Consider the following 9,264-nt stretch of genomic DNA (forward strand, 5'->3'; position numbering starts at 1 on the left):
CCTCGGCCTTGGCCGAGGTCAAGGGGGGGGGGGCAAAAAAATAAAAAAATAAAAAAAATTTAATAACAAGCCATAGTCTTCACATTTAAATGAAAAAAGTGTTTTAAAATGCATTTTACACTAGTTCAGTTGTTTTGCAATCATTAGTTTTCAAATAATCTAAGATCTGACAAAAACAAAAATTGTATCGAAAAAAAAAGATTTTGCATCGAAAATTTTCAAAAAAAACTTGAGATTTTTTAACAAACCCAAACATGCTAAAAATAATTTTAAAGGCAGAAGAATGTATTTTAATTTGATTTTAGCTGGTTGCACTTGAATTTTCATTGAAATTTTGAAGTTTATTGTAAATTTTTTTTTGCCCCCTGATTTTTCGGGCCAATTTTGAAAGGGGGGTGACAAAAACTTTAAAAAATATTTGTACCAGCCTAACTAGATTTTCAAAAAATATATTCTTAGTTGAAGCATCGCAAATTTAAAATGATATAGTTGAATCAATCGACTTAAGAGATATTTTAAAAATGAGTTATCGTTCATTATCGGCGATAATATTATCGCCGTTAGAATTATCAAAATTCTCCTTTGATTGTCAGGTTAACCACTCGTTCCTAACTCCGTCCAATAAGCTGATTTCCACTACTCAAACATCTAATTTTTCAAAACTTTTGATAGAAACTTGCTTGCTCACTTCTTATTAAGCTATTTATTACTCGATTTTAGTTGAAAGCGCTTTTAATGAGCTGTAATTGAAGGTCAAAGTGCTTATATGTGAACATTAGAGGCACGCTAAAATTAGGTGCTGTTCCCCTATAACGATAGATTATCGTTTTTGTCCCAACAATAACGATAGAACAATCGTTATCGTTATCGAGCCTCGATAAAAGAAGTGAAACAAGAAAATGACAAAAATGAAAAAAAACTAGTTAACTATTACTGCGCTAGTTTGAAAATTTAAGCAATGACCTACACAAAGAAAAAACAGTTTCCAAAATCGTTAACATGCGTTCATGAATATGGGACCCACAAATAAAGTGTTCAAATCGCATGGAACGTTTTTCAAAAACTACTCACTGCTCTTTCAATCACAACATTTTTTTAAATTAAGTTTATCTTTACCGAACTTTCTTATAATTAAAACATTTATTTTACATGTCAAGTGATATTTCTGAATGCACTTCATTTTTGCTGTGCTTTCAGTTTTATAAATAAGTCGTCGCCGTCGTGCTAACTTGTCGTACGTTTATTTTGGGCCAAATTCAGTTAAAAACGCCATTTTGTACAGCTTACAATACCTCACCTTTTGGCCTACACTGATCCCCATAATTCGATTTTAATCCTGAGATATTCAAAGAAATCCGAAAAACTCCGTGCTTTTTTGTCACTCTTCATATGACAGTAGATTCAATCTTGTCGTGCTATTTTGTCACTCCCTGAAAATTGATGTAAGTGCGACAACTTGCCAAAGGGATTTCTGGTTAGAACGCGTTTGACGCACGTACAAGTTAGACTACCTTAAACATTTGTAGTTATAACTCGGCACTCCAGCAATCATCTTAAACCAAACTTCGGGACAATGCCCATAATGGTCAGCCAAACAAAACGTGTTTGTTATTGTTTACATTGCGTGCTTTCGTTTTTGTTTATTCAAGGTCAAACATTAAAACGTGTTTTCTCGGAACGTCGAAATGGCGGGTGCGACAAGATAGCACGACGACGCCGAAGTGTTCTCATGTATTTTATAAGCTTCATTTTTTACACTTTTGCATCGAATAGGATGCATTTAATTGAATTCGTGTCAACAACTAGTCGTAACTTAAAACTAAAAAAAAACTGCTAAAAACAAACATTAATTTGTGGCCGAATGGTTGCCACCACAATTGAAGCATTTTGTCTCGATGTTCTCGTTGATTGTGTTGCAACCTCTTCTTTCTCGCTCACGTCTACAAGGAGGGAAGCGAACTGGCTTTCTGACAATTTTTGAGCGTCCTTGCTCAAACTGCCTGGCTTTGCAGGGAGTACATCGGCATTCTTTAAATTCATCAAATACACCGGTCCTGCTGGTGAGGACGGCTTCTTTTTTTCCATTGTAGCACTTATTTGGTGTTTCAGGGACACACGTCTGACTCGCTGCTCTGCAAAATGCAGGGCCCTTAATCACATCAATTTAAGAATCTTGAAAAGTATTTAAGATTGATCAAATTAACGATTCGGATGTTTTCAAAAAACAATCAATAAAATGAAAGTTTTAACGTGTCAATTCGGAAGCTGTTTTCATCAATTGTTCCAGCCAGGATGGGATCATATACTTCATGGGCAGCACATCCATGAACTCTCATTAAGTTTTATTTTTTTAAATCACTGATTTTTACCTTCTAAAGAGTTTTGTCACATGGAATCCGCAATGGACCTCTTTTGATGTTTGATAAACTCAGATAAACTCGCAAAACACGTATCCCGATCGTCGGTGTTCTTGAAATTTGGACTCAGGAATTGAACATAGGTTATGTACAAAAACGAATTTAAAAGGGTGAGATATGAACTCGCTCCTTGGGATTGCATTGATTCATCGCATAATAGAATCATTCAGAATAGTTTTCATCGAACCGACTTCACATTAATGAATCAATAAAAATAAAGTTCCCAAAAGTAAAAAAAAATAATGTTATGCTTGTTCACTTCGAAATCCCCGATTCCGGTGTCTACAAATTTCCAAAATCTCCCTCTTGCTCGCACTATCGAAACCTGCCGCAGATCATTAGCTTCGTTCGTCAATTTCGCCACCTGAAACCCGATGCTGATGGTGATGATGGCGATATGGTCTTACTGGCGTCGTTTTCTTGGTCAACAATTTCACTCTCACTGGACAAACAATCCATCCACACCCCTGCTGCAAAAGACGGGCTGTTCCGGTACCATCACCACACAATGTTTGTCGAGACATAAGTCATTTGTAGTAAAGACCGTTTTCGGGTTGATTTTCTTTATTTTTTTTTATTGAAACAAAGCGATTTCTCGCCACGGTCGTCTCTTCTTCATCTTTCTCTGTGTGACTTTGTGCTGGTCCGTTGTTTGCATGTTGGTTGTGTGCGGTCTCGCTAAACGCTCAAGTTTCACGAAAATACGAAACCTTCCCCCCGTTTATTCAAGCAAGTCAAGTTTGCGGTCAGGTTGCATGTCCCCCTTCTGCTCGGGGTGGGTAACCAGCAGCAGCTTTGGTGGTGTTTCGGAACAATTGCACTTCTTCCCTGCTGCTGGCTTGTGAAGAAGACTCGCTCTCGCGAAAGTGATGACGATAATAATGGTGACAGCATGATGCCTTCGAAATCTTCTCCATTACATCAGGCTGGAGGGTGGGAAGTGGGGAGACTTTCAAAAGTGGCGAAACATCTGCCGGCTCGAATCATCTGACAGCACAATACGGTTCGTGGAACGATGCTTGAATAAAGCTGAACCTTGCGAGGAGGTGCAGTGTGAAGATCCTAGAGTCCTGAAATTTCTCAGCGATTACGCAACAATGATTATGCACTTTGTAGTGGAAAGTAGGATTCCCAAGCAGGTTGCAGAGAATTGTGATTTAAAACATTTATAATTTCGACTGAAGTCATAATTTTTTGCAAGTTTTTTAATAAAATTTCCGCTAAAACCCTATCATGTGAATCGTTTTGCTAGAAACAGGCAGGACATGTCACAACGTTTTCCCGTGTCCACAAATGGTTATTGAGGGTTCGTCGCTTATAGCTGTTCAAGTCTCCAAATAGTTTAAATACCAGTTTGCTATTAATGCTGCCCCTCAGCAAGGTAAGTTGTTCTATCTAAAATTGTTTCATTCTTATACAGCAATTCCACACCCAAAAGGTGGTCGCTTTTGCTACAAATCTGCATGGAAGTATATTACACCAACAGTTGGGCAGCGCCATCCGAGAGAAGAAAGAGCACGATCTGATAGTACTGTGAACGGACACAGAGGATTAATCCCGAGATTGGCGAGAGCGTTATACTCACGGGTTCATTCTCAAAAAAGTTCATCAACCAAAAAAAATAGTGCCGACATCGAGACTCGAACCCAAGACCTTTGAGATATCGAACCACTCTTTTGCCGTATCGGCCACCAAAGTTCGCTGACCAAATTATGGTCATTTGGCAATATAAGCCGCTCAATGGGATGGACTGTTGAACCTTGCGTTCGTTCTTTTTGCGACAAGACTCCGCCTCCCGGGTCTCCTAAGTGTGAATGTATGGTACGGGAGAGGGCACCGAATACCTATATTTACACTTAGATTTGTATGCGTCCGCCTCGGGATTCGAACCAGCGACCTCTCGATTGCGATCTCCGGTGCGTGGTCCGATTTATTCACACAAGCAAACGAGAGGTTTATTCTTCCATCTAATTTTGGTAGAGTTTTCTACTGTGGGTGTGTGGGTGTATTTGAAAAGATCACAAACCGAAAAAACTTCTCTGATTGGGCTCATACCCATAGAACCATACATTTTTTATTTTGCCATTAGAGTGTCCAACATCTTGGCCGGTCCCAAACATGGCCTTTTTACTAAATTTTCGCCAAAACCACATTCACCAAATATCATAACTCCGCGCCGTTTCAACCGATTTCAGTTGTCTTATTAGATTAGTTGGCCGTTCAAAAACGAAATAGTTTGAAGTACAAAAAGTCCAACCTAACATGTGAAAAAGTCGAATGAAACATCAATATGCCATTTTGACACTATCTGGACCAAAGTGCGTATGTCTGAACATATTTTCTCCTGATTCTTCGGACAATTTTACCTTACATACTCGAAAATGGGAGGTATTTTTTTACAGGATTCCGAGATATAATTAAAAAAAACCCGAGTTTTTGAACGCACCGCGCGTAACAACGGAAAATTTATGAAATGGGCAGAAATCTTTCTTTTTTTCACTAAAACTGCGATAATTTGACAATTTCAGCTACATGTTTGGGTGCCAAAAGTTGCGTCTTCCATTTTAAGTATGATGAACGAATGTAATAACAACATTTTTAGAAAATACTCAAAATGTTCACAAAACTACGTATTGCAAAAACTGTTTTATTTTTGAAAATACGAAGTTTTGTGAAAATTTTAAGAATTTTCAAAAAAATGATTACATTCGAAATGTATGAAAAAATCCCGATCGTTTGATACCCACATTGTAAAAACGAAATTTTTAAGAAGTTTTTCGAAAATACGTAGTTTTGTGAAAATTTGGAGTATTTTCAAAAAATGTTGTTATTACATTCGATATGTATGAAAAAATCTCGATCGTTTGATACCCACATTGCTAAAAACGGAAATTTTAAGAAGTTTTTCGAAAATACGTAGTTTTGTGAAAATTTGGAGTATTTTCAAAAAAATATTGTTATTACATTCGAAATGTATGAAAAAACCCCGATCGTTTGATACCCACATTGTAAATACGGAAATTTCGAGTATTATTTTTTCGAAAATACGTAGTTTTGTGAAAATTTTGAGTATATTCTAAAAATGTTGTTATTGCATTCGAAATGTATGAAAAAACCACGATCGTTTGATACCCATATTGTAAAAAATGAAATTATGAGTATTTTTTTCGAAAAAAAACGTAGTTTTGTGGAAATTTTGTGTATTTTCTAAAAATGTTGTTATTACATTCAAAATGTATGAAAAAACCTGATCATTTCATACCCATATTGCAATAACAATATATTTTTGGATTCTTTAGAGAAAAAAAAAATCATTTTCGAAATACAGGAAAAATACGTATTTTTGTGAAAACTTACATGAAATAATAATTTTAATGGAAAACTGACAACATCCCGATTCCAAATTACTATAATTTTTTGATGTTTGCATGATTATTCATAGAATTATAGCCAATGTCTCCCATATAGCCAAAATCCCATAAGCTCTGTGCTTCAGTTAAGTACTGGGCCATGCTTAACCGAGGCAGCTGAACGGTGCAAAACCGGGGCAGTGCAAAACCGAGGCGTGCAAAACCGAGGCTTGACTGTAGATTCTTTGGCCCACACACCGTCAAAACGGCACACAGTGGATCCTCTCCGAACACAGGTGTGACAAAATTAAGAAATGTTAATTATTTTACTTTTGGTAAAGGTACTTTAAAAGAGGTAATATTCGACCTACCAAATTTTCGACATTCCAAAATTAAACCTTTTTTTTGCTGTGTGCAGTAGCCTGTCATGTCGAGGAATTTCTGGTGCTCTCTTCTTAAATGACAGATTATGATGTTGGGAACACGACACAAAAAAATAATAAAATGCTTTTTTGAACAAATTTTCTAAAATCGCTTGGAATCAATACAAAAACTAACTTAATCCACCTATGTGGTTGATGCCTTCCTCATTTTTAATATAAGTGGTTTGCCAGCTATTTTTTTTAGATCCAGAAAAATAAGTACACAGATATAACTAAAGTGGTCATAACTCGAGGCAGAGTTGCCAAATCTTTAATGTTGTGTACTCGTTGGAAAAATCTCTCGATTACCTAACCAACGATGGGTTGGATGATGGATCCGGACATCGTTTACATACATTTAAGTGAGATCCGGCTTCAAAAAAGTACATAAATATCACTTAAGTGGTCATAACTCGAGACAGGGTTGCCAGATCTTCAATGTTATGGACTCTTTGGAAAGGTCTCCCGATTACCTAACCAACGATGAATTGGATGATGGATCCGGACATCGTTAACATACATTTAAGTGAGATCCGGCTTCAAAAAAGTACATAAATATCACTTAAGTAGTCATAACTCGAGACAGGGTTGCCAGATCTTCAATTTTGTGAACTCGTTGGAAAGGTCTCTTGATTACCTAACCAACGATTTGTCGGATGATGGATCCGGACATCGATTACATACATTTAATTGAGATCCGGCTTCAAAAAAGTAAATAAATATCACTTAAGTGGTCATAACTCAAGGCAGGGTTGCCAGATCTTCAATGTTGTGGACTTGTTGGAAACGTCTCTCGATTACCTAACCAATGATGGGTCGGATGATGGATCCGGACATCGTTTACATGCATTTAAGTGAGATCCGGCTTCAAAAAAGTACATAAATATCACTTAAGTGGTCATAACTCGAGACAGGGTTGCCAGATTTTCAATTATGTGGACTCGTTGGAAAGGTCTCTTGATAACCTAACCAACGATGGGTCGGATGATGGTTCCGGACATCGTTTACATGCATTTAAGTGAGATCCGGCTTCAAAAAAGTACATAAATATCATTTAAGTGGTCATAACTCGAGACAGGGTTGCCAGATCTTCAATTTTGTGGACTTGTTGGAAAAGTCTCTCGATTACCTAACCAACGATGGGTTGGATGATGGATCCGGACATCGTTTACATGCATATAATTGAGATCCGGATATATGTGAAAACACATTTTTATACATAACTTTTGAACTACTTATCGAAACTTCAAACAATTCAATAGCGATGTATGGGACCCTAAACCAAGTTGAATGCAACTGGTTCGATCAAAATCGGTTCAGCCGACGAAGTTGACTTTATAGCTGTCGGCCACCATTGCTAGTACCAACCACTAGTGTCTTCCTTTTATCTACAAGGACTTCGCCGCCCTGGGCTCCTAAGTGTATGAAAGTATGGCACGGAGCGACGGCGCCGAATACCCATATTTACACAAAGAATTTTAGAGCGCCCGCCGCGGGATTCAAACCGGCGACCTCTGGATTGTGAGTCCAGTGCGCGGACCGATTGATCCACACGGGCGGGACAAATCGGTTCAGCCAGTGCTGAGAAAACTTGGCAAGATTTTTGAACACATACATACACACACACACACACACATACACACACACACATACACACACACAGACATTTTGGACATGCAGAGTCTCCTCTCTGTCCGGACTGCGTCGATTGCGAGGAAACACCGGAGCACGTGGTGTTCGCCTGCCCTCGCTTCGAGGCAGCGCGAAGCGAAATGCTGGCCATTATCGGAGCGGACACCAGCCCGGATAATGTGGTGCGAAGAATGTGCAGCGACATCGCCAAGTGGAATGCGGTCGTCGGAGCGGTGACGCAGATCACTTCGGCTCTCCAGCGGAAATGGAGAGACGATCAGAGGAGGAACGACTAGGAGCCTAGTCGAAAACCCACGAGTGTGGCTGTGAAGGAGAGCACGTTATGATGGTCGGCTCTACCAAATCGGTACACGTCTCGATGGTCACAGGAGTCGAGAACCCACGAGTGTGGCTGTGAAGGAGAGCACGTTATGACGGTTGGCTCTACCAAATCGGTACACGTCTCGATGGTCCAAGGAGAGGGCTGCATATGACTAGCCGATCAAAAGCAACGCGATTCTTGGGCGCGGTTAAACCCTCCCATGGACTCATATGTATGTGGAACAGGAAATGGTTCTAGTACCCGGCATGGATCCTGTAAGTAGACTAGTGCAGAAAATGCAACGCCTCCCCCCGAAGTTATACCGAAAGGTGGTCCCGGGGGGACAAGGGCACGGCGTTCAAGAACTGGTTTAGTGGGTCGGGAAAACTCTTTTTTTTGTTTTCCCAACCCCACACTACCTGAGAAATGAATTCTCAGGTGTCTGGTAGCAGATTCCGACCTTGTAAAAAAAAAAAAAAAAAACACAGACATTTGTTTAGTTTTCGATTCTGAGTCGATATGTATACATGAAGGTGGGTCTTCGAGCTTTGAATAAAAAGTTCATGTTTCGAGGATTATAGCCTTACCTCAGTGAGGAAGGCAAAAAAGTGACTTTTTTCAGTAAGTCGAATAGGGGGTGCGAGGAAGTATTTTATTATTTTTTTCTTGTCTAAGAAAACATTATTCCTAACATCATAATCTACCATTTAAGAAGAGAGCACCTGAAATTCCACGACATGACCTCAAAATGGGACAGGTTAGTGTGTAGTGAATGATGGAGGAAGTGTTGTTGGTCATGCTTTAATAAAAAATCAGATGATAATAGTTAAAGTTAGAAAATATTGAAAATTGTTAGAATTGTTAACATATTACAAATACTAATTAATAGCAATTGAAACTTTGAAATTGAAAAAAGGTGTAGAAATCTTTAAGGCTGTATTTATGACAGCAGAGCAGTTCTCTCAGATTTCGGTTATTGGTTTTTTTTTTGTATTTTTTAATCTGACTGAAACTTTTTTGGTGCCTTCGGTATGCCCAAAGAAGCCATTTTGCATCATTAGTTTTCCCATATTATTTTCCATACAAATTTGGTAGCTGGTTACACAAAAATGATGTATGAA

This window comes from Culex quinquefasciatus, chromosome 1, assembly GCF_015732765.1.
Source record: "Culex quinquefasciatus strain JHB chromosome 1, VPISU_Cqui_1.0_pri_paternal, whole genome shotgun sequence".
Lineage (NCBI taxonomy): Eukaryota > Metazoa > Arthropoda > Insecta > Diptera > Culicidae > Culex > Culex quinquefasciatus.